Source organism: Aythya fuligula, chromosome 5, assembly GCF_009819795.1.
Source record: "Aythya fuligula isolate bAytFul2 chromosome 5, bAytFul2.pri, whole genome shotgun sequence".
Lineage (NCBI taxonomy): Eukaryota > Metazoa > Chordata > Aves > Anseriformes > Anatidae > Aythya > Aythya fuligula.
This window is the reverse complement of record NC_045563.1, coordinates 34,756,116-34,780,621: the sequence shown is the minus strand read 5'-3', so window position 1 is coordinate 34,780,621 and position 24,506 is coordinate 34,756,116. Positions and strand designations below refer to the sequence as shown.

Sequence of the window (24,506 nt, the reverse complement as noted above, 5' to 3'; positions counted from 1 at the left end):
TCAAAAGTATCCAAAACACCTTTAGCAAGACCTCTCACAGCTTTCAAAGTGTTGCATTTACACAGCTCTCCAAACCTTCACTCGTTGTGGAACCTCCACTACTAGATCAGAAACCATGGGTATTACAAAGTCTATCTTGGGCTGGTTTAGAATTACCCCTGTCTAGAAAAGAGATGTAACAAAAGTATTATGAGGCAAAGTTTACCACAAACAAGTAAGTTCTGAGATAACCTAAAAGAGGAAAAGGAATATGTATGTGCGTGTCGCATAAAGAGGCTTCTAAAAATATTGTGTGCCTCTTACAGAAGTTACCTTGTTTGTCACTTGAGAAGACTGTAGTCATTGACCAACTGAAGTTACAACAGCACAAAACCCAAGACAGTAAAAATGGCATTACTGGGGAGGAAAGGGATTTAAGGTACTTTGAACAAAACACAATGAAAATCCCAGCTCTCCCAGTTGCATGCAAAAACAAAGAAGTCCTAACTGAGAAGTCTCTTCTTGGGAAGAGAAAAAAGAAAAAAGATTTAGTGCATTTAGTGCTAGCTGATAAAACATAACAAAATTAACATTTTAAAATTTCTTTCAATATAGGAAACAGCTGGAAAATATCTTGAAAGTCATCATAATAATAATAGTCCATAGTTTAAGCTGAAGTTATAGATGTTCAAGCTGCAGCATGACTATGCTCCAGGAAAGCTCACACTTGGCAGCTTCACTGGCTGAGCGCTGCTAGCTCTATGACTAAGCAGGCTTCCCTCCCTGAGGTCAAGGGACGAGCTCACATTATCATCATCCCAGCCAATTATCTGCTTTGGGGTTTCTTGTTTTGTTTTACTTTAATTTCAGCACAGGAGTCAGCCTGAAGTTGCACAGTAAAATGGCAACACACTTTCAGGCTTAAATGTGCTTTAGAGCAACGTGCCTCTGAAGAGTTCTTACCTTCAAACAAAGCACAATGCCAGGTATGATACCATAATTCCCAGAAGATAATGTGTCTTGCCTCCAAATATACTGAGGTGTTACAATACTCTGCATTGCTTTTACACTGCACCGGGAAAAAACAAAACCTAACATCAGTACATTTAATAACTCTAAGGTTTGGCATGCACCATACCAGTTACTTTCGCTTCCAGTAACTCCTGGCATGTAAAGAACAACTCAACCTTTCTTCAGAAAAATATGAATTGAGAATCACCTCCTTTAACACTGCAAATATTTTAAGACTTCTATGAACTCTTCTGTGGTGCAAGGCTTTGTCTTCTAGATGAAAAAGAATGAAAAAGAACAAATGAAAAAGATGAAAAGAACAAATCAGACACACGTAGAGCCAACTGATACTTATGCAGCATTTCCCAGAATGAAAAAGCATAAGCAAAGTAATCTATGGCACCTTACTGAGAGAAGTTAAGGTTAGCATTTTTTAGCTAAAACTTCTTCACCATATCTGCACTAGAGCCTTATTAAAGAAACCATAAATACAAAACGAGGCTGGGATTTCAGAAAAGTCAGCTGAAAGACTTAAGTATATAGCATGACTAAAAAGCTCCCTGCCAGCATCCAGGATGCTGTTCTCAACTACAGTAATTTCAAGACGCAGAGAGCCACCAAGAAGTGCAGGGCACAGGCATTCAGAGCCACCCGCAAGGCAGGTGCCAGCCCTGAGGTTCCTTTAATAGATTTTACTTAACTGAAAGCAGTTTCTGCAGAACTGATCCCTTCCCACTGCAACCAGCTTATCTCAGTTTATCACTAGCCTAGAGAGTTTGCTATAAAACCTTTTTAATTTCAAGTATTTTTCTTAACTTAAGAATAAAAAGTCTATGTGATTTGATGGACAAGTTAAAAAACATTGCAACCATTTCCTATAGAAAAAAAAAATATCTCCATATAAAACTTTTTGCCTATATATTTAACAACCTCCCACCATTATTTCTTCTCCTTCTTTACATACTGTCTTCCATCAGGCATGCACATATTTCACAATTTCACACACCAAGTTCACGACCTCACAGGCTGAAGTAACGTTAAACACTACTCTTCAGCCCATCTGTGAGGGTTGTGAAGTCCTGCCCTTTGCTTAGTTCATCTGCTACGCCCCCTGTACTTGGCACGATAAGCAAGTTTAAATGGTGCAGATTCCTAACGTCCTTTGAGATTGTTTCTCTGACAGAGAACTGCAGAAGTGACTTCGTAAAGACCCTGACCTCTCCTCAAACCTTGACAAAGTCAAGAATGTAGGAAGCTATAATGAATGGTAGCAGGCATCTTCTACTTCATCACTTTAATCTTAGCTTTTAAGTGTTTCAATTTTATTTTTTTTCATGTGATAAATTAAAAAGAAAACATGTTCATGAGTGCTAGGTAACGCACCTTCTCAGCCTTACCCACAACAATGTTGTCAGTTCCTTGCAGGGAATCTGTCAAATTAGAGTGATGAGAACAAATTCCCACTAAATCCTCCTGCTGCTAGCAACTCAAATTACTGATCTTCCTTTAAGAAGCTCAATCACTTAGTGATGATCAACAGACTCCATAAATAATTTTACCACTTAAGTCAAATGTAGCAAGCTAGTCAGTGTCCCAATAGAGCAATGTAGCCACTCCCCCCCCCCTTGAATTTGCTCATTATTATGGTTAAATCCCACATTTATGAAACAGGTAAAAATCACCACACATATTTTAGCTATGAGGAACAAAGAGGAACTAACTCATCTAAGATCATGCAACAAACCAGGTCAAAAATCAGAAAACAGATAAAGGACACTAGTTACCAGTCTCCCTCCAAATCAAGAAAACATTGTTTAAATCTACATGCAAGAGGTAAAAATTGGATATGTTATTTACATTCACACAGCAAGAGGAAAGAAAATTCAATTCCTCCAGTGCAATGGCAGGACACAGAGAGTTCAGCAATGTGGGTTTTGGTTTTATTTGTAAATGGCTGGAGATTTATCATGCATCACAAACAAGTAACTTATCCCAGCTAACAGAAATTGGCCCCTATGAAACCGCCACCACTTATTGCAACAGTCTCAAGTACAAACCAAGGAAGTGATGAAAACATGGGACAGTTTTTGCGTTTGGTGGAGGATTTGCAATGCTTTTGCACAGCTTGTCCATACCCTATGTATATGACAACAGCGACAACAGCTTCAATCTCTCCCTCAAAAGCCTCTCCTACACACATAACTTTGTCACATTTTCTTCCAGACAGTTAGCAACATCAGAATTCCTGCAGATTGTTTGCAACCACTCACTCACCACCTTCAGACACCTTCAACAGGAAGGATAACAGCACAGCTTTCCAACAGATCGCCCCAGGACAGAACAGAGAAAGCAGAAAATAGATCGTGCTTGTAAATTCCATGGAGCAAAGCACAGCAAGCTACCCGAAGGACAGGGAGGGGAAAGCTCAAAGCAACCGAGAAATGCACCATTGTTCAAGAAAGCCAAAAAAGTAAATGGAAGATGAGGGTTAGTGTCCTCTTCACCTTATTCTGTATTGTAGAGCACTTGCCACAACTCAGAAAGCCTGTCTCTACAGGGAGAAGTGTATTTTCCAGGAGCCTGGCACCACAGAAGAGCAGCAAATGAAGCCCGAAGTGAGCAAGCAAGAATAATCAATTGAACGGTCTCCAGCTTAAAAAGAAGGTAACTGCAAAGCACTAGAAGCAAGTATCAATCATTCTGACCCCACCTGATTAAGAGACTAACCCAGTGAACTGCATCAGATGGAAGTCCTAGAAATCAATAAAGTAAGGAAATGTGGAAGGCTTACTGGTTCAAATGGCATTGCTTAGCAAAAAAGGAATTCTACAGCACACCCATAATTGGGATGAATATATCAAAGGAAAACAGCTTCACAGACAAACAATAACAAAAAGGAAAAACAATCCAGGAAGCTTGACAACTTCCACGGTTGCCTAAAGGTGCCTGCCTGCAACTAGCAAACACACACCTAAATTCTCAAAAAGGAAGTTTCCAGACAGTTCAGGGAGTTCAGTGCCTTCAAGAAACCTGCCGAAAATAAGCTATACATTTGAGTTGCCTTCCTCAATCCAAGCTATAAACTGAGGAGGATTGCTTTCAATCTCTAGGATTTTCCACCAGCCTGGCAAAATCTGGCACAAACAAAAAGCTCCACCAGAACAAAACCAGCATGGATGAGGAAGAACAACTATTAAAGAAACAGACTGAAATTCTAAAACTCAAAAAACTTAAAACTTAAACAATGAAGGAAAAAAATAACTGATTTATTTTTAAACAAATTGACAATGTTGTTTCTAGCAGCTGTTGAAAAGGTACGACACTGAATACAAACTAGACTCTCAGTTTAATTTATCCAAGCAAAAGTATGAGTGGTATTTGCAAAATAACTGAAGCTTTGCCCACCCCTCATCTTGAGAGAACTCAACGTTCAAGATTTGCACCAGACTCTTATCTTTGTCTTGCACAGTAACAACATGCAGTTCTTGGAGAGAACTATGAGACAGAGACAGCGATGTAAACCATCCTTTTGTAAACAAAAGGGCAGGAAAGCCCATCTTTACAAATGGCTTTAAAACAGAGTGCAGAATTATACTTGAACCAGTTAGATACACAACACATTTCTAAAATTAGTTAATGTTTATAAACTGTGCTGAAGTTTTGAATATATTTTATAATCCACCATCATGGCAAACACTGTGATCTGAAAAGGCTTATGCAGCCTTAGAGTGCAGAGAGCGCAATTAAGGAGTATGAAATAGTGCTTTCAGTCTGAAGTTATGTGAACGTCCTATTCTTTCCCACTGGAAATGGGTTAACTGTTCTAATTGTAAACTCTCGGATAGCTATTTTAAGCTTTTTTGTTTGGAGCTGTCAGGGAAGGCAGTTGCTAGCAACAAAGAGACCAACCAAGGACTCAAACATACAGGAATTGCAGAAGGCTCTAAAGTCAGAACGGCAAAGAGCAAGCCAAAAGCTTCTCCCTGCACACGCATTCACATAGCTGACATAGCCACAGCGAGTCCTTCCCTCTGAACGCCTCCCCTGCCACAAACACACCAGCTGCACTGCTGGATGGACACATCCCGGAGACAGAGCCAACCTCTCTGCACTTTTGCCCTGAAAAGAAAACACGTTTGAATGTGATAAGCTGCAATAAGAAAGATTGCTGCAGGTTCATTACTTCTCCCTTGACCTCACCTCTCCAACACTTCAACACAAAGGCAGGCGTGTGGGTGCCCTGAGTACAGAGTGCTGAGCTTTGAGTACTTCAGATTCCCTCGTGGCTTTGCAAGAGGTAATGGCCTACAGACACGGTAGAGGAAAGTGAAAGGTCAGGGAGATGATGATACTTTCCATTCCCAGAGGTTTCTTTGTGAGATATACAAATGCCCTCAATATCTAGACCACAGCTCTCGGCAGAGACACACTTGACACCAACAAGCAGGCATCAGTCGCACGTGGCTGGCTGGAGAACAGCTGTGACTAAAGCACAGTGAGAACCTGAGAGCAGCTGGGATCAATTTCCAGCTCTGCTACAGACATGCATCTTAAGCAAGCCATTTCAGATCCATTCATAAAATGCGAATAACACCTGAAATCCAACACACTGATATTCATGAAGTATTTTGAAGTCATAAACGTGATATTAATAGTATCCACTGATATGCTGAACAGAGATTCTTCCACAAAGAGCTTGAAGTCAAATGAGAGACGCGATACAAGCAGTGATAACCAAAGAAGAGGGAGGGGTCCACAAAACTGAAGGAAGAAGGTCACAAATATTAACATCCAGTTGTTCTTTTGCCATATGCCTCACTCTGCCCAGGAATATCTTACTGTTTCGCCACTGTTACCTAAGCTGAAGCAGTGGTGATCATGGTTTGTCTGCATCTACGTGTGCAGCTAGCCAGATGCCAGGACTGACTGAGCTCATCTGTTCAAAAACCACTCAAGTAGAATCACAGAATCACAGAATTTCTAGGTTGGAAGAGACCTCAAGATCATCGAGTCCAACCTCTACCTAACGCTAACAATCCCCACTAATAGCAGAGACAGGACTTCAGTTCAGATTTCTAACATGACATACTTCTTTAAAGAAGTCCTGAGGCCACTGTTGAATATAAAAGAGTCTTCTCATTGTGCTGGTTCTTTATGCCATGTTCTTTGCCAGCTATAGAGAATGAATGTTGGTTAATTCTGGGGGTAGGAGCAGCAAAAGACTTGGGTAAGCATGACCATCCCAGAATTTTAAGGATTCCAGGGGCCTGGAGAACAGTCCAATTCCTTCATCTTTAATTGAACAATCAGAGCATCCTTCAGGCCCTTGGATTCAGAACTCCCTGCCAGTTACCTGCTCAAAGCCACACCTCTCCTCCTTTTAGACTTGGGGATTTCAGTGAAGGAAGGGAAGAGAAGATGGTTGACACCAATACTGGATCAAATGCCAAGTTTGTTTCTTCCATTCCTGTAATGGCTCATCTGAATCCTTACTGACCAGTGCTATAAAGCACTTCAACAACTGGGTGTAAGCAACATCAGCCTTACTCAGAGCAAAGTCAGCAGCTTCCTGAAAGAATCAGCTCAACAATCCTACCTGGCACCAAACAAGCCAGCTGCCCTGCACTTCATAACCAATACAGAAAAATGTCATTCAATAACAGAACTTTTACAAAGCTGTATTAAATTGAACAAAGGACTCAGTTTTTAGTAAAAGACAAAATCAAGGTCACACTGATCACATTCGATATGACAGAAAACAAAACAAAACAAAAAAAAAAAACACCAAAGCTTCTGCATTTATCCACCTGCACGAGGAATTCTGTGAGAGTTAAGTAGATCAGAAGTACAACATGCATATACATTTCCTTCTGCACTTACACAGTTCACTGTACAAGTCTTGGAACAGTATAAATACATTCTAATTGAAGTGACAACATTCTAGGTCACTAACCCCCATATTATGCTTTAAATAGCTGTATTTGCTGCAGATACTAACTATATAATTGCCACCAACAGCAACAAGTCCTTCCCACTTGAGAGAAAGGCCATAAATTACTGGAAAGTCACACAGCACCTTACTAGAAAAGCTGATAGGAGGCTCAGTTCTAAACACTTTACCACTTCCAAAAGAAATTGCTAAGCATTAAAAATAAAATCCCTTATATAACAATTTTCTTCCTCAGAACAAAAGGCTGATGAACTAATCAGCCCTTCTAGTGTAAGGATTTAATTAACCTGATCCTCCTACACTGAAGAAGGAAATTAAGAAGGGAATTCTGAGACTGATGCTCCTTCACAATCTTAACACATTTAGCAGACTCTAAAGGATTTTTTCACCAGCTGGATAACACTTACTTCAAACAATTTACTGGTTCAACTTACATTCCAGGGCTCCTGATGACTTTACTATTTTTAACACATCTCCAGAAAATAAGAAAGAATGGCCAGCCTCCTGTCAGCAGGCTGACATTTGTTAGACAGCTCTCACCTGCTGGAAAAATGTCTGGGAGCTACGATTCAATCGAGGCAGAAAAACATTTTCAATTTTACATTTACATTTTTCAATTTTACATCTTTAGTTTGAGGAAAGCAGTAAAAGGAACTTGCCCACAAACAAACTTGCAGTTATTGGACTACTTATTGTTTATATATACTACTTTGCAATGGCAAAAGCAATACGTTAACACCAATTCACCCAACCTCATCCCGTACATAACATGCAACATTCTGTATTTTCAATAGGTAAACAGAGAGACTGTTTTGCACTGAAGGGTAGCCAGCAATTAGCCAATAAAAAGATCACTCTCTTGGAATTTCTTGATCTCAGTTTTGTCCTCTGTTCACTCCTTCATACTGTGCAACTACAGACTGTATTTGCAAGATGTCAGGTAAAGCATCTCCATTTTGATCAGATGCACTAAAATCCAGAAACAAGTACAGAACACTACTACTTAAAATATCCTCTAGAACTCTCCCCACCTTCGTGTAAATATTAAAGCTATTTTGATATAAAATTATAATGTCTTCTAAAACACATAAAAGGCCACCCACCCATATCTGTAGGAAAGCTTTAACATTAGTATATATGGCAACATCATACTAGATATCTCTAACCAATACTCAGAGCAGGTACAGTGTTCTGCAATGCTGGGGTGCAGTCCAAAAGCTCTGCCTGAAACTGCACGTTAAGGCGAAGGGCATTTCTGTAAATTGAACTGAGTGTTTTATTTACATATTTAGGAAAATGACAACACTAGTCAGGTATAATCCCCTTATTGTCCGTGGCTTCTTTTCATTGTCCATGGCTTCTTTTCTTATGCTGTAGTACAGAAACTGAATTACAACATTTTCTATTTTATGCAGGTGCACGGCCCCATAAACACAGTATAACACCACCACATACTCTTTAATGCACTTACTCTGGCAACGCCTCAGCAAAGGAGGGAACTATTATTCCCTTTTTATTGAAGAGGAGTAAGTCAGAGAGAGGCTAAGAAATGACTTGTCTGAAGATGGCTACAGCAGAACAGGGAGCCAAACTTGGGACTTGCAAGTCTCAAGCTACTGCCCTACCCTTTTAATCATCTTTAATCTCTTATTCAGTTTGAAATCCCATCCTCAGGTTGGCTAAAGCACATATGAAATCTACCTGAAATATTTCTATTTCAGTCTGCCCGTAAGATTCTGTGAACTGCCATGCATAATAATACATTCAAGATTATATTAGTAATATATAGCAGTCAATGCAGGTTTATCATGGATCTAAGAATATTTTTCTGGCTTTTATTAGAGCTGTCATCTCTAAGCCATATATGCATAGTGATATGCTCGCCTTGGCTGTATTAGTGCCCAGGACACACACACAGCAGCAATTCAGGAATACCAGGCAGACCTATTCAGCTGCAAGTGTGACATTAAGAGTAATTTTGTCTAGGGCTTAGGTGACAGTGCTGAATAAACTCCTCACAACTGTCTCTGCATGCAGAAATGAGTTAAAATGAAGAAAGAAGGAAATTGATTGATTTATACCTGTAAGTTCATTCTCTTTCACATATTTTTTTCATCTATTTAAATTACCTATGATCACCATGACCATAAAAGCACACTTGGAAGTCCAAGGATTAAAAAAAGGAAAGGGAGCTCTGAAATCCTGCAAGACTTTTAGCAACTATCACAAACAACATAATCCTCCTGTCTTCACAACCTCTTTCCTGCCAACCTCTCCAAGGGGAAAGAAGATCGTTCTTTGTCTCCAGCCACCTCATCTGAGGTGCCACAAATGAGCTTCCAAGCCCTCACGTTGCCCGCACACAGGAGCTGCACCCTTGCAGGGATGAGCACCCACCTCCTCAGTTCTCCAAGAGTTTTGCTTAACCCCAGCCTCAAAGAAGCTAAAAGTGAAGCTTGTGGTGATTTTGGGAGGAAGGCAGAACAGCCTCTGCTGTAACAGGAAAGGTCAGTGAGACCCTCACTTTCACAGGCATTTGGTTGTGAGATTCAAGGAAGTATCACTGTATGGAAAAAAAAAAATAGGGAAAAGGGTTTAAACACAAACACGAGAGGAAAGTGCAAGTCTTCTTTTTCCCCTTTCCATGAAAAGCTATGCATTTACAGCAGCTGTTCACAAAAAAAAAAAAAAAAAAAAAAAAGCCTTGAGAGTTATGCATGAGGAATGTTAAGTCACGGCATTACTTAGAAAGAAAGAACAAGTAATAATTTGGACATAAGTGTGATGAAATTCACCTATTACGGTAGATTAAGATGTGTCAATTCTGTTCCTAAGTCTCTCTCTACTTACATTCTCGGCTTTATTCTCTCATCCTCATTAAAAATCTCAAATCAGCATGAAAGGCTCCCTCGCAGATGAGACATGCCAAATCAAAGTACCGCCCAACCAGACAACTGAACATCAACAACAACAAAATCATGCATAGCTACCTGTATGTAAGACTATTAAGAAAAAAAAATCAGATGACAGAGGCTTCCAAATTTACGCAGATCCTATATGTAGCAGGCTACGTTCATATAAACATATAGCTTTGCTTTAACTAATGAGATTTCTACTTTTCAGGTATCTTCAGCTGACCTTCTGCGAGATGCACGGTTCTGGAGTTGGCATCAAGCTTCACACCAGCATCTGTGCAGAGACAGGGATTTCTTCATCAAGCAGTTTCAGAGGCCCACGGCTTCTGGGCTTCTTCAGGGCTGAAGAATTTATCACTTCCAATTTTTAGATTGAGACCAAGTACAATGCTTCATTTCTATTCCTGTTTTAACATGTAGGAACATGTAGGAAGCCAACGTGAGAGAAAGGTGAGAAGATAACTAGGAGGAAGAATGAAATACCTCTTTTCTGAAGCCGTAAGCGTATTAGTCTGCAGATGCACTCCCTCTTACACCTACATTCCCAGTACATTTTGTCCATTTGCTAGAACAGGATGCTTTCCAGTTAAATACACTTAGTACCACAAAATACCGTGGTAAATAAGACAAACTATTTCAAAAGACGAGAACCACCCATACAATTATGCAGCTGTAAGAACTTGTCGCTTTGATTTTTAAGTAGCTTCCCACAATTGTGTACTTTTTATTTTTTATTTATTTTTTTTTTTACTTCTACCTTATCTGACTGTAATAGGACAGACTTGGACATAAAACAGCTATAACCAATAAAAAGTTATATTTAATTTTAATTATGCTCTTTATCTCCCTCACTTAAAGAAATAAAGGTTTTTCCCACGCATTTCATTTATATTAATATATACACTTTATTTTTATACAGATATTTGCTTCATGAAGAGGAATATACACTTTTTTCAGATATGTAAAGAATATTGTGCAAAATTTCTCCATTATCACTATAGAAACTGTTAATAATTTGAAAGATTTGTTACAAATGCTTGGAAATACTGAAAAAAATCATACACATACCTCCCCCCAGCAATCATTGACATTGGATTTAAAGTTTGGGGTTTTCCCGGCAGCAGTAGCAAGGAGAAAAAAAAAAAACGAAAAAAAAAAACAGCTGCCAGTTGCTCAATTTCCAGTATCGTTTCACTAGCTCCCTAGTCAAATTCTAAAATAAGCATATCTGCAACTCTAATGTTAAAAAAGGAAATTGCTTACCACATTCCAACTTTTAAAGTCTTTTATATCTTAAGCAAGTAAAGTGACACTTCTGGTGGTCGTTAAATAAATAGTTTAAGGTAAAGTCCACAGCAGTAAGGATATTTGCTTTCCTAGCTGCAATAGTAAAACATTCATCAGCAGAACACGAACATGCTCTTTTCCTGTTCATTATGGAGAAGCAATAATTCTGCAATAATATCCTCCCTGCTCCTTGCTAATCTGTGTATTTACAACAGTCTCTACTACTGAGAAGGATGTAGCTGTTTCACTAAATCTGCCGGAAATGATTTCCACAATCATTCTGGGGAGGAATGAGATGTGCATTTGTAAGTAGTTAACACTCTTCCCTCCTCCCCCACACAAAAATCCTAAACAAATTGCATACAGATGCAAAAAGACAAGGGAAATGCTTAACCTTCCAATTCCTGAATTTTGGCTTCAATTTCCTGATGTAGTTTTGTACACAAAATTGACATGCGGAAAGAACAATCTGTGGTGACCAACTTGCTGAGAGTTGTGGAAAACTGGCCTGCAGCAGAGCACAGCAACTTCTGCCAGAGAACTGCTGTGGTCTCTTCTGCTGCACAGACCTCAGGGAACATGCACTGCAAAAACAGCGCTGCATCCTTCCCAGGCTCTCTGGAAAACCTCCACGCTTAAAACTGATCACTGAACACCTCTTCCTTATTTTTTTTTTCCTCCCCCCAAAAAGAAAGAAAGGTGTACAATTGCAAATGTATGTACCAGCTTAAAGTCATTTATTAGTCTTTAAGGCATGCGACTCCATCACGTGGCCCCGAGGCTTCCTCTGGACACTGGCACTGTATCAGGAGATACAATCCATTTATTTTAAGACACAGAAGGGTGTTGTTTTAATTTCCATGTCTGCTTTAAATTTGAAGTTGCTTTTTCAAAACAGAATCCCATTAGAAATAAGAATACCCACTTCATTGTCTCAGTATTTGAAGTAGTGAAGAATACTTCATTAATGTGTTCATTAAAGACAAAAAAAATTATACCAGATCCACTACTTAAGCATCATAATTCCTTCCTGAAGAATCCTATCTTCTGCAATAGCTCTCATAAGTGCAGTACAATATAATTTTAGCTCTGCACTTTGCTCTATTTATCATCAAATATTTTAGGAAGTATATCTGTAATGACTAAATCTCTTCCAAATTTGCATTTTTTGGAAGAAAAACAAAAAAAACAATCCTTTTTTATATTCAAAATACATTTGGGTAGGCATCTGTGGACCAGTTAATTGTAATGTACATTCCAGTTGTATGTCATGGCCTGTATCTCCCTAACTTCAATTTTTCAAACTCCCTAAGATGCCTATCTGGTTCCTACTAGGCATCTTGTGGAATTATTCTCAAATTGCTGCTGCAGGCTAATGTAAGCACAAATTTCCATTTATAGCTCTCCTCTAAGAAGTTTTTTCTCTTGTTGAGGCAAACACTGGCCTCAGTATGATTACAATCCATCTGTGCATATATCTGGTAGAAAAGTTGTTTCCTCTTACAGAGGGTTATATTTGTTTAGCTGTAGTACAGCTGCTCCAAAGCCACTTGGAATCTAAAAGCATGCTTTTTTGATGTTATGTTTCCCAATGAAATGCATCAGCTGCTGAACAAGAGCCCAAGTCCTAGCCTGAAGAAACAGTATCTCTCAAAGGGGTTCTGTCCACCCCGCAGCTGAACTCACCACTCTCAGGGGTCAGGAAGCACAGGATGCCCTCAACACCAGGCACCTGGCAGTCTGCATGCCGTGACCTGTGCCTGTGGCTGCTGGGACTTGCAGGGCTCTCTCCAGTAACTTAGGCCCCACCACCTGCCCCGGGCAGGCACTAAACACCCTGCAAAGACAGGCGAGGTGACAGACTGAAATTAACAGCATAACCATGGATTCCTGCACGGTCCTGCAGTGCGTGTAAAGGCATCCAGGAATACAGCTCATCTAAAATGCCAGACAAATGAGTAAATTATAGATTTATTAAAGTTAAGTTAAAAAAATAGCACTGAGGGTACTGAAATCTAATAAACATTTCAGAAAAAAAAAAAAAAAACAAAAACAAAAACAAAAAAACAACTTAAAATTAATATCACTGCCTTCAATTAAGATGTGAGACTAAAGACATTTTTCCAGCAACTGTATTTAATGATAATAAAGGGCTGTTGCTGAACAAATAAACTGACAGTTGACATTATTCTGCATGTATCATATGAACTTTTTGGAATCATTTCAGAATGCTTACTAAAAGGAAAAAAAAAAAATTGTTCATATTTATAAAAAAGGGGTAAGGAAGAAGTCACGTTTAAAGTAATATTGACTCTAGGAATCCCATTAGCAAGCCAAGTATTAACTTTTGCTTTTTCTTAAGCTGTTTTAAACTGTTCGTGTTAACAGAAAAATCAAATCAGTGCCTCTTTCCCTTCAAAGTGACTGGTAATTCATCTGTTCTCAAAATTCAGCATTTGTAAGAAAATCTCAAAATTCAGCATTTGTAAGAAAATCTGCACTGCTGCTGAGAGACCACAAGTGAATTGTATGAATAAAGGGATATGGAGTGATTAAGAGTAATGAATGCAGCTTTAACTTTTCAGCAAGACAACAGCAAGTAACACTAAGTGCAATAAACTTTGAAGTAACTTATTTCCAACAATAAACCAATTTTGTTTAAACAGAAAACATAGTTGAGGATTTGACAGCGTAGGGGTACAGAACATCAAAGGCCAAAAGAAATCCAACTTTCTTCCAGAATAAACTCCTCAGTTATGACCGTGTATCAGCTCTCTATAACAGGATTATAGTAGTAGCAGCAGCTACGAGGAACACACTTCGAGGAAGCTTTCTTGTTCACAGTCTTTCTTATGTGTTATGCTAAGTGGTAATAATTGTGTGCAAGGCAGTCACGTGCAGAAAACTTATGATAGGAAGGGCAAAGTTTCCGAAAGACTTTGCAGTTGTTACTGTCAGTTTTCAACCCTGTTTGCTGTGGTCTGTATAGCCACATAGAGCAAATGAGTATCAACCTCACACAACATACAGTTGTGCTTTTGTGCATAACAAAGTACTCCTCTCAGCTCCTTAGTTGTTTGCAACCCAATAGCACGTGCAAGATTGCTATATCCCTTCCACTTCACGGCAGTTTCTGCCCAAGGCCAATTTCAAATCCATGCTACAACTATTCCCTAGGAAGGTTTTAACGTAAGGGGTCACAAAATAGCAGCCTATCACCTAAACAGTTTCCTCTCTTTTTCAAAGAGGATAGCCTCAAAGTCTTCAAATCTATTATATTATGCATTGCGCAATTTGTTGTTTGCAGAGCAGTATCATATTTCCATGAAAACATACTGACACCATGCAAAAATATTCACTGGGAAAGCAAAGAGTTAATCATTGTTAAAGCTGGAACAAAGAAATAGTAGCAAGGAACTCCATAAAATATTCACTAAGTTTCCTGCATTCAAAGTCATTACACTTTTCTCCTTCAGACAGGGTCACTATGTCCTGCCAATTCATCAGCACCCAAAAATAAACTAGTTGAGTAACTAAAGATGTCAATAGATTTTCACATTCCCTCCATGCATCCAAACTGTACGGCTCAGAGCAGTACTTGAAAACACCCTGGCATTCTACACTTCATCTAGAGCAATTTCCCAAGCAAATCCTGTCACTTGCAATAACTCAGTTACAGCTGTCACTAAACACAGAACACCATTCCACCTCCAAAGCGTGCTTTTCTCTCACAAATCAAGTCACTTAGAAGGAACTGTTTTCTTAAACATACTTTTTAGCAGACAGCAAAACTGAGTAAAAGTTAAAGTTTTCTTCATCTTCACAACGCAAAGGATCCACAGAGGATGCATATATGTGAACACGCACATGAGTGAAAAACAGGTCGCTATTCTACCTAAGGTTTAGGTGCTGCTGTTTTGTACAGGTGACCTCCTGCACAAACCCTGCTGACAAAACAATCACCCGGACACAGGAGATGAGAATTCAGACCCACGTATCAGACATTCCCCTAAGGACACCCCAACAATTAGCTCCTCTGTGGCGGGGCAGAACTTTCATCCCTACTGGTGACGCTGTGCCACTACTTGGTAGGTCAGACCACAGCTCTGTAGCCCCTTTGCTAGGCTCTCAGGAAGGCAACTACACCACCTTAAAATGAGGATGATAAGGTACAAAGAATGTAAATTACCTGTCAGCAGTGAGACTGCAAGAAAAGGAGAAAGCTGGAAACAGTTTTGCTGCATGTGCTATGGCATCAGACACTTCCTCCCTGTACAGAGCTTTTTTTTTTTTTTTTTTGCCTTCTCTTTCAACTGTGCCTTTGTATCTTTGCTCATAGTTATCCCATAGTTGCCCAATAGCTTGTAAACGTTAAGCGTAGGCTCACATATTAGATCCAGCAAATTCCATGACTGGAAGACCTTATGGTATTCTGCGTCAGGGCAAAGAGCAAGGCTAAGTTCCAAGTACATGTTTCTTGCTGTTCAGTGTTTCAGTTTCAGTATAGGCAGCTTGTTGCATCTGTAGACAGACAGAAGTCTAAATGAAATCATAAACCCCCCCTGTCCCCCAGCCACCTATCGTTAACTAGGAGGTAAAAAAATAAAAGCACTTCAGGCTAATAAAAGAGACTGCATCTAAGATTTTACTTCACATTATTAAAGGCTAAACACTGACTCCTTGGTAAAGGTATGACTGTGGCATCTTGAGCATTTTAACCTAATTAATACATTAGAAAGCAGCCCTTAACTTCTATTTCTAGGCTGTATTCCTGCAAACGGACCTCCATAAGAACTACTTGTACAGACCAAGTCACTGCACTGCAACTGTCACTAGCAGATCACATCCTCAAATGGGCTTTCGACAAAAGAGACACCTATAGATCATTCAAAAACCTAAGCGCAATCCACAACTTTCTTACATACTATTCAAACTAAAATGGTGAAAAGAAGCAGTAAAATCATATTGGTTCGGAATCTGAAAGAAAAATAGTGCAGCTGTAGATTTACCTATACCATGTAGCTTGAGAATTAGGTGCTGTCTTCTTCTTTTTTTTTATTAGCACTCATGATGTGAAGAGCAGGAGAAGCATCCTATCTCACAAAGATCTGAATTACTCTCACAGACATTCATTAGTAGATTTCCGCTCAAATTTTTCACAAGACCATAGAAAACCTGAAAATTTTGTTCCTTAAGAAGTTATTTTTCTGCATTAGACAACAAAGAGTTGCTGTCAACATCAGTGCCATTACTGCCCTTTGGCTGAGTCATGTGTGAACCGGTTTGAATACTGAGTTTTCTTGTTTGCTGTTCAACGTCACCCAAACCCAGCACTGTAGTCAGCACAAAAGAAGAACTTGCTAACATGGCTCTTTTCCTATCAACTTCCAATCTCAGCTATAACGTCCCTTTAAGAAAACATCCCAGTGCACAAGGTCAAGCAATTGTTGATGTTGACAAGCATTTGGGCACTGCCTTTGGTCTCTTACTTGCCTAATGACACCTCTGACAGAAGTGCCTTGTGGAGAAATTCATAAACTCATTAGAAATCAGCTGTGCAACCTGAAGCCTGGTGAAAGGTCTCTAATCTTGCTCTATTGCCCCTGTTGGAGAGAGGCCTTGCTTCCTCATAAGCAGTCTGCCCAAGTTTTTGTTTTGTTTCCTGTGCTGTACAATTTAACAAATACATACTTAAACAACCCAACAAAAACCCTGCACCTTTGAATACACGTGCAAGCAGGCAGGCAGGCTCATTTAAAATGCCAGGACAGGTTACCTGAATGAGGAAACTGAATCTTTCCGTGTGCAATTTATTAACAGTTGTTGTTAATATTTAAGAGCTCATCCATCTGTAGAAGAAAATTTTACAAGTCAAGGATTCAAATCCGCATTTTATTTCCTTTGTCAACAAAGCTCTTTGTATGTTAATTTCCTCTGTTTGTAATAGTAAGATAACTAGGTTTATTTATACTGCAAATGAAAAAAGTCATTAAGCTCATCCAGATAAGATTTGTTCATTTTTTTAAAAGAAAAAATATCAAGCACTGAATGCAATTTTTGTTTGCTGTGAGGCAGCCCATTATTCACTTAAGTATACTACCTAAGCACAGTATCACTTATTCCAAACTTCCTAGTTTTTTAATACCTCAATATGTCAGATATTTACTCCTTGAATCTCCAATTAAAATTTAAAATTAGTTGCAAGCAGTTCCACATTCTTCTTTTTATATTTTTAGGCAGTAAAAGAGCATTTTTATGACATTATTTCTATAGGAGAAAAAAAAAAAAAAGTATAAGTACATATTCTACAGAAATAAATACCATTACTAGCAAAAAAAAAAAAAAAAGTGAGCTAGTACATACCTGAAATATTTCACATTTGCCAAAGAATGAATAGCATTAAAGCCAAAAGGTAAGGAGTCAAAATTGTTCTCATACTCAAGTAGGAAAGAAGTTTCTTAAGTGTATTTCGCATTCCTGCATATTTTAAAAAAAATCATTGTAACAAAGACCGCTTAAATACTGAAATTAAATTAGAAAAATGAAGACCATAATCAAAAGCAATATTTTGCACAAATGTTCACTTGCAACAATACCCTTAATGTGCAAAAGACTTTCCAAATACCCAAGGAGGTCAGCTTAAACTATAAGAAGAATGCTCAACAGTAACACTTTTAATTCGTAACTTTGATTTATAGCATTCATATATTTCTTCACTGGCATCTCAACATTCCTTAAAACATACTTGTTAAACCAATATGTTTGTAGAAAGACTATATGATATACTCATGCTACATATTTAAAAAATATATTTTCCAATAATTTTAAAATAATAATTTCCAATACATATTCCAAATAAATTTGTATTTTTAATTCAACATAATAACAATTACCTCACAAATATTCGTAAAATTTAGCATGTCTTATGCAGGATAACATCTAGAGCTTGTCAAAAAAAGATTTGAGACAGTATTTCAACTTGGAATTTTCTAAGTCATGAAATGAAACGAACCCATAGTGGCAGTCAGATTTCTGTGCCGGTTTCACATACACGAGTTTTTGGCATGCTAAATTCTCATCATTGGAATCTCCTATAGCAATCAGAATGCCTTAGGGCTGTGGCTCTCTTTCTTCACACCAGGAATTTGGCAGCGCTGGGATTCTGTTCTGAAGTGGTATAAAATCAATTTCAAAATAGGAAAAGGCTTGATAAATTCTTCTCCACCCAAGTGTAGTAATTTCCCATAAACAGAGCAAACTCTTCTTTCAGGAAGTGCTTGGAAGTATGAACAATACATTACATAGGAAGAAACAAAATCCCAAGAGTATTTTTAACACATGGCACTTCGTTTTACTTTACTTTTCAATGATCTAAAGGATCAAGAATCTGCATGGTTAAGGATACTGCAAAACTGCAAGAACAGTTGACTCACATTATTATAAAACTCTAACATAACTTATCACAGATTGCTAAGAAACAGATGCAGGAGTATAAAAGGAGATGCCCAAGGAATCCTAAGTATGCACAAAAATAGCAGATTAAGTTTGCACACCTAAGTGTACGTGATTATGCAGAATTTGAAATTGCACAACATCCTCAAGCAACCTGGGAACCAGAGAAAATGTACTTTCACCGTACAAACCCTACCATGGCAATCTGGAGATTATTCAGAATTTTGCAGCTAGTTGCAACTTGAGACTCCATCACAATGCACACCACAGCCAAGATGAGGAGCATTTCAGCAGGTCTAGTGCCCCACAACACGTAGCTTCAGAGAACAGATTCCAGTTTACCCACACTGAAGTGATGCAGCTGATCTGGTAGCTGGGAGTCAACCATTCAACTCTGTACCACAACCAAACTGCAAAGCCAAATCAGTATTTCTGAAGACTTCTCAGTTAAAAGCCCTTGATAAAAAGATAAGAACAACAACTGCCATCAAAACTAATGCATGTCTTGGTCACTATAGCTCTAACAATACCCAAACCAATTAAACAATAGATTAAGATAAAAAATAGCATGATACTCAAGCTTGAAAGAGTAGTCCTTTACAAATGGTACCCTCTAACATCGCAGAAAAAATAAACCTTTGTTCTCAGGGAAACAACTATAAGATGATGAGAAATTTAAGGGTGTGTAACTGAACAGTTTGTGTATGTACACAAACATACAAATTTATTTCAAAAAATCAGAAAAACATGATAAGAGGATGTACCATACATATTATTCAATTATAACCTCTCCTACTAGTAAACTACGATGAGGAAGGCCAAGAAACTGAGAAACAACTTTCAGGTGAGAAGATACATTGCAAGAAAGAAATAAGACACAAATACTGATTTAATTTCACTTGCTACCTCTTTATATGCCAACACTGAACACACAATGGATAAGTAAAATAATCAGCAAAATGTAATTAAAAACAGATACCAGAACTGTTTCACAGTTCATTGCTTCAGTCATTTAAGTACTGCTGAGGATTAAAACAATTCAAATCAAACAATATAGGACTGCAAATTTAATTCTAAATATCCAAAGACTACAAGGGAAAATGTTATTCCATGTTTTGCTGCAAACCTTTCAGGATGCCTTTAAGAAAACAACAAAAATACTAAACACTCTGCCACCATCCCCTTCAAATCTAGGTTTTCCCAGTTTTTAACTTCTTAATCAACACCAGCTGTCAACACATCAAGATGCATTCAAGTAATTTGTGCATTAAAAAGACCATTCATTTCTTAAGAGATGCAAATCCGAAGAATATCTGTATATCTTTCAGGCTAAATACAGATTAGTGAATTACATTAATTCAGGCCTGGTGATGAAGTTGCACCAAACTTGATACAAAGCGTCAATGCAGAAAAACAAACAATAAAATAGTGAGATTTATTGCCGCATCCCCATTTGCTCCTAAACACTTGAACATTAGCTCCTGGCAAAAAGCACACATTCACTTTTTTTTTTTTTCTTTTCAGGGGGAAGTAGACAGCTTTTTCTGATAACAGTCTGTGTATTTTTCAGCTGCTAGAGTTGATCAGCAGAGCACTCTAGAAGGGCTACAATTGGAGACCATTCAGAAACAGAAGTTATGCAAAACGCTGTGCAGTGCCTATTGAGCAGCCTCATGCTGGAAACACATGCCATTTGTGCACTAGGAGCTACTGTAGCTGCCAAGGAGCTTCCACGCGGCATGCAAGCTGCTGGTATGCAACTACAAAAATTTAAATTATTACTTGAGCAACCACCTCTTTCGGGACCTATATCGCACGACAGGGATTTGCTGGTTTGAATGCTGAAATCGCACTAGAGGGAACGCATGACTCAAAGCACGAACAACTCCCCTCTGACAGATAGCTCTGTGCCACACTATTCCAATTATTAGGGGAGGTGCTAAGGATGATATTTCCTTGAATTAGCAGTACAGCCCTCCCATTTACAAATTGCTCGGTGACAAGTCTTCCATTTGGAAGCTGACTCATTAGCCTTGGCTTGCCTGTGCCAGAATTTGCCAGCTTTCTGGACACGTGTTGCAAAACCTCACCACCAGAGCGCCTGCCTTCCACCTCCCACCCCCCAGCGTTTTGTATGTTGAGCACTCTGAGAAAAGCAGTTTCTTCTCTCCCTTTATGTTACTTAGAATAGAAGTAACTGCACTGGAAATAACATGCACATTTATTACATTTCATTTTAGCAGAAACTGTAATTTAATGCAACACCTTGAAAAAACAGAAAACCTTTTTTTTTTCTTTAAAGACAAAGGAAACAACCAAGATAGTTGGTTAGACCTGGTACAAGTCCTTTCAGTATTCTCATTCCATGATTTGGTCACAAAAGTAGCTGTTAAATGTTTACCTGAGCTCAAGGAAATACCAGATTAGTTTCTTGAGCAGAAACTCCTCCAGAATTACTAAAGCGTATTGAAACCGCACCCACCTTTGGAGATGGGACCGCAGGCTAGGCAGACTCCCATTCTGATTCACGGCAGCCACTTGTCTCCTTATGTGTCCAAGCCCCTCTCCTTTCCCCACACCCCACCCACTGCTACCATCACCAAGGTGGCTGCTTCTAAAGAAGGGCTGCAGGTCCTCCATCCGAGGCACCGCGAAGGACTGCCTGGCAGCTTGACATAAGAGCATCACAGGAGAGACAACAGGCTCGACAATATCTTCTGCAGTTCTGCAGCTACCACATATGGGTGGCAATAAGAAATAAAAAGTAAAAGTATAAATTAACCCCTGGAACAAGCATGGCTCATACCGTGCCCCAGACATCATTTCTTATCACCGCTACTCTCATGCGCCTTGGTGGGTTAAAGGCTAGCACAGCTACTCCTTCCTTTTGCTAATATGCAATAAAGGTATGGGTATGACTAATTGCCCCGAGTACCACAGGACAACTCACAGACAAAAGTTACATGCTCCATGCACGTAAGTCCAAAGAATCCTGGTCTAAAACATTTTCTCCCACCACCTAGGCTGTGCAAAGCAAAAGACAACATAAGGAATGACTGTTGCATCACTACCACAATGATTCAAGGAATCCTTAAGCACTGTTCCTGTTTTCCCCAGAAGAGACTGATATTAGAACACCAACTACGACATCAGTCAAGAACAACACAAAGAAAAATATCTACAGATAGAACACCACAGCAATGCACAGACTAGAGTATATTTGCTAATTTTGGGTTAAATGAAATGCTGCAATAAACTTACAGACGAATCACTATGAAACTAAGTTTGTCATGTGGTAGGTCTAGTGCTGGGGTTAATTAGCCACTCGCTAGAGTAAAAAAATAAACAAACAAAAAATGCTTCAGCATTTCACCATGCTCTTCATTAACAAAGTTATATGCATTTTACATGAAGCGTTGCGTTAACAATCTAAGGAAACTAACAACAGTAAGACGATCTGCAAGTTCAACTAAAATAACATGTTCTAGCGTAACACCAAGAAATTTTAAAGCAGCTTTACATTTTTATAGTACTTTCCAGCACAATGTTCAAAACAAGACTTCAGCATTAAGTCCTCAGCAAAGACAATTAAATATAACATTTCCAGAAAATTGCCTCTAATCTTGGAAAGGCCAATTTCCAAATGGATACAAAATTACAGGTAGCCAGCACCTTTGAAAAACAAACCTTAGGTACCTTCAGTTGTATTCAGAAGAGCTTCACCCATAATTTTGATCTGCCAAAGTCTTAGTCAAAAAGCTTGCTACTAGTGTCCGTGGCACACTTCCAATGCCTTGTCCTATCAGCCAGCAGTGCAAGATCACCGAACAACATGCTGCTCTTCACAAAAATCATTGCACTTTAAACCACACGTTCAAAACTTATGCTTTGTCTAGTATTCCTTTCAACCTTGTATTTTCTATGTGCTGACACAGAAACTCTACCCAGTGTTTTTCTCTCCATTTCCAGGCAAGATAGCTGAACTGCAGTTGCTTATTTTAACACAGGCATTTTTCTCCACACCCGCATACAAGGAATTAGATCAGAGCAGGAATTACACTAAACTTGCAGGGCTATTAGCAAATCTGACTGCTTCTCACTTGCTGCATAATCACTTCAGAAACACGAACAAGCTTTCTGTGTATGCTGTGATTTTGGACACTACAGGTGGCGTTTCTGCTGAATATTTCATCTGTGACTTCTATGATAAGCCTCGCTCCACTTCTCCTTCCCCTCCCTTCTAATTCTTCGGTAAAGTCAAAGAGGAACATGGCAGTTCAATACAGAATATATTCTCATTTTACCATTTGCAATGCAAATCCAGGTTTTGTTCAGTACAGAAATCTTGCACAATAGCCTGTGTATACGTATTCGTTCCAACAATGCTGTCCTATGCAATCACGCTGTAATTACACACAGTCATAAAGCTGCTGCTGTTGCTGCGTGGAACTGCAGTCTCGCCCTCTAAACAACCTAATATCAGTCTCTGCATTAGGACATTTCTTTTCTCTCTTCCCCTCCCTTGAATGCCTATTGCTTGCTCCGGTACGGAGAGCCCTTCCAGTGCACTCGAAACCTGGTCAGGAGGAAATCCAATTATTTTGGCTATTATCAAAAAGAAGCTCTCTGTTTTCAAGCGGCAGCCAAGTAAATCTCTGTCGAGCAAAGAACATTTCTTTAGTTCCGAAGGCTGCAACCACACACGACTTTACAAACCAAAAATAAATCCTGCTTACGCCTGTTAAAAAACCCGTAAGTATTATATAAGACACTCACATACGTGCGTGGGCGTATTGTCAGCTTTTACTGGTAAACTGCAAAGAATCCGTCCTTTTCAGCTGCTGCCAGAGCAAGAGCTGTACGTTCGGGAGCACGGGACTTTCAGAAATTATCTAATAAATTCCTCCCCACCCCCCTCCGTTGCATAAATCCCAGCCGAGAAACACAATCCGTGCAAACCCAGCCGCTGCGCCTCGACGGGCGCCTGGAGCCCAGCGCGCTGCGCCCGCAGCCCCGGGCACACGCGGAGCTGCCCCGGCTCGAAGGGAAAACCCCAAAAAAGCCCAAGCCCGGCCGGGCCGAGCCCCCGACCCCCGAGGAACCCCGAGGAGCCCCGCTGGGCAGCTCGGCCGGCCGCAGGCACATCGGGAGAGCCCTGCAGGAGCACCGGGCCGAGCCCCGAGCCTGGCCCCGCAGCGGGCGGCGAGCGGTGCCCCGGCCCCCCTGTCACCGCCGCAGGGGCTCGGCCGCCTCATGCTGCGGCCCCGAAACAAGAAGCCCCGGGAAGGGAGCACACACACGCACACACACACACACAGCCCCCCCTCGCCAAAATGGCAGGGAAACGGAAGCAAACCGCGCTCAGCACAGCGGCCCGCGGCTGAGGCACCGAGGGGCGCTTCTCACCTGCGCAGCCAGGCGCGGCGGCCGCCCGCGGGGACGCGGGGCTGCAGCTGGCGGAGAGGGCAAGGAGGGCCGGCGACGAGAGAAAAACCCCAACAGCAGCAACAACAACAACAAAAAAAACTTTGTTTCTTTCTCTCCGGGACTCAGGGAAAGCGTCACTTCCTAGTGCGGTAAGCGGGGAGGCTCCCGGGCCCGGGCTCCTCAACTCCTCCTCCTCCCGCCTTCCTCCTCCTCCTCCTCCTCCCGCCGCAGCCCAGCTCCCCGCCGGGCCCGGGCCCCTGCCCGCAGCTCGGCTGCTGCTTGCCGGGAAGGGCTGGAAAGCCCCGGAAAGCCCCAAAAAGTAAGGAGCGGGGAGAGGCTGCAGCGCTGTTTGGGGAGGGGAGCCCTGCAGAGCCGCCTTCAGCACCTGGCCAAACTTGCAGCCTCGCCGCCCCGAGCCCGGCGCTGCCTGGCGTCCTGGCCTGCGCCGAGGGGAAAACAGGCAGGCAGACCCTAAAAGGACTTGG

At 40.3% G+C, this 24,506-nt stretch overlaps 1 protein-coding gene across 2 annotated transcripts in view; it reads right to left on the bottom strand.

Moving 5' to 3' along the window:
- MIDEAS (mitotic deacetylase associated SANT domain protein) overlaps window positions 1-24,157 on the bottom strand; it is a 49,324-nt gene extending 25,167 nt beyond the window's left edge. Inside the window, exon 1 of one of the 2 annotated variants that reach the window (XM_032188362.1) lies at window positions 24,001-24,157. The gene's annotated coding sequence lies outside the window, so the exon portion shown is untranslated. Of the gene's footprint in view, window positions 1-23,370; window positions 23,472-24,000 lie in introns of those variants that run through there. The other variant, XM_032188363.1, reaches the window with a different exon arrangement.
- Between the last annotated feature and the right edge of the window lie 349 nt (window positions 24,158-24,506).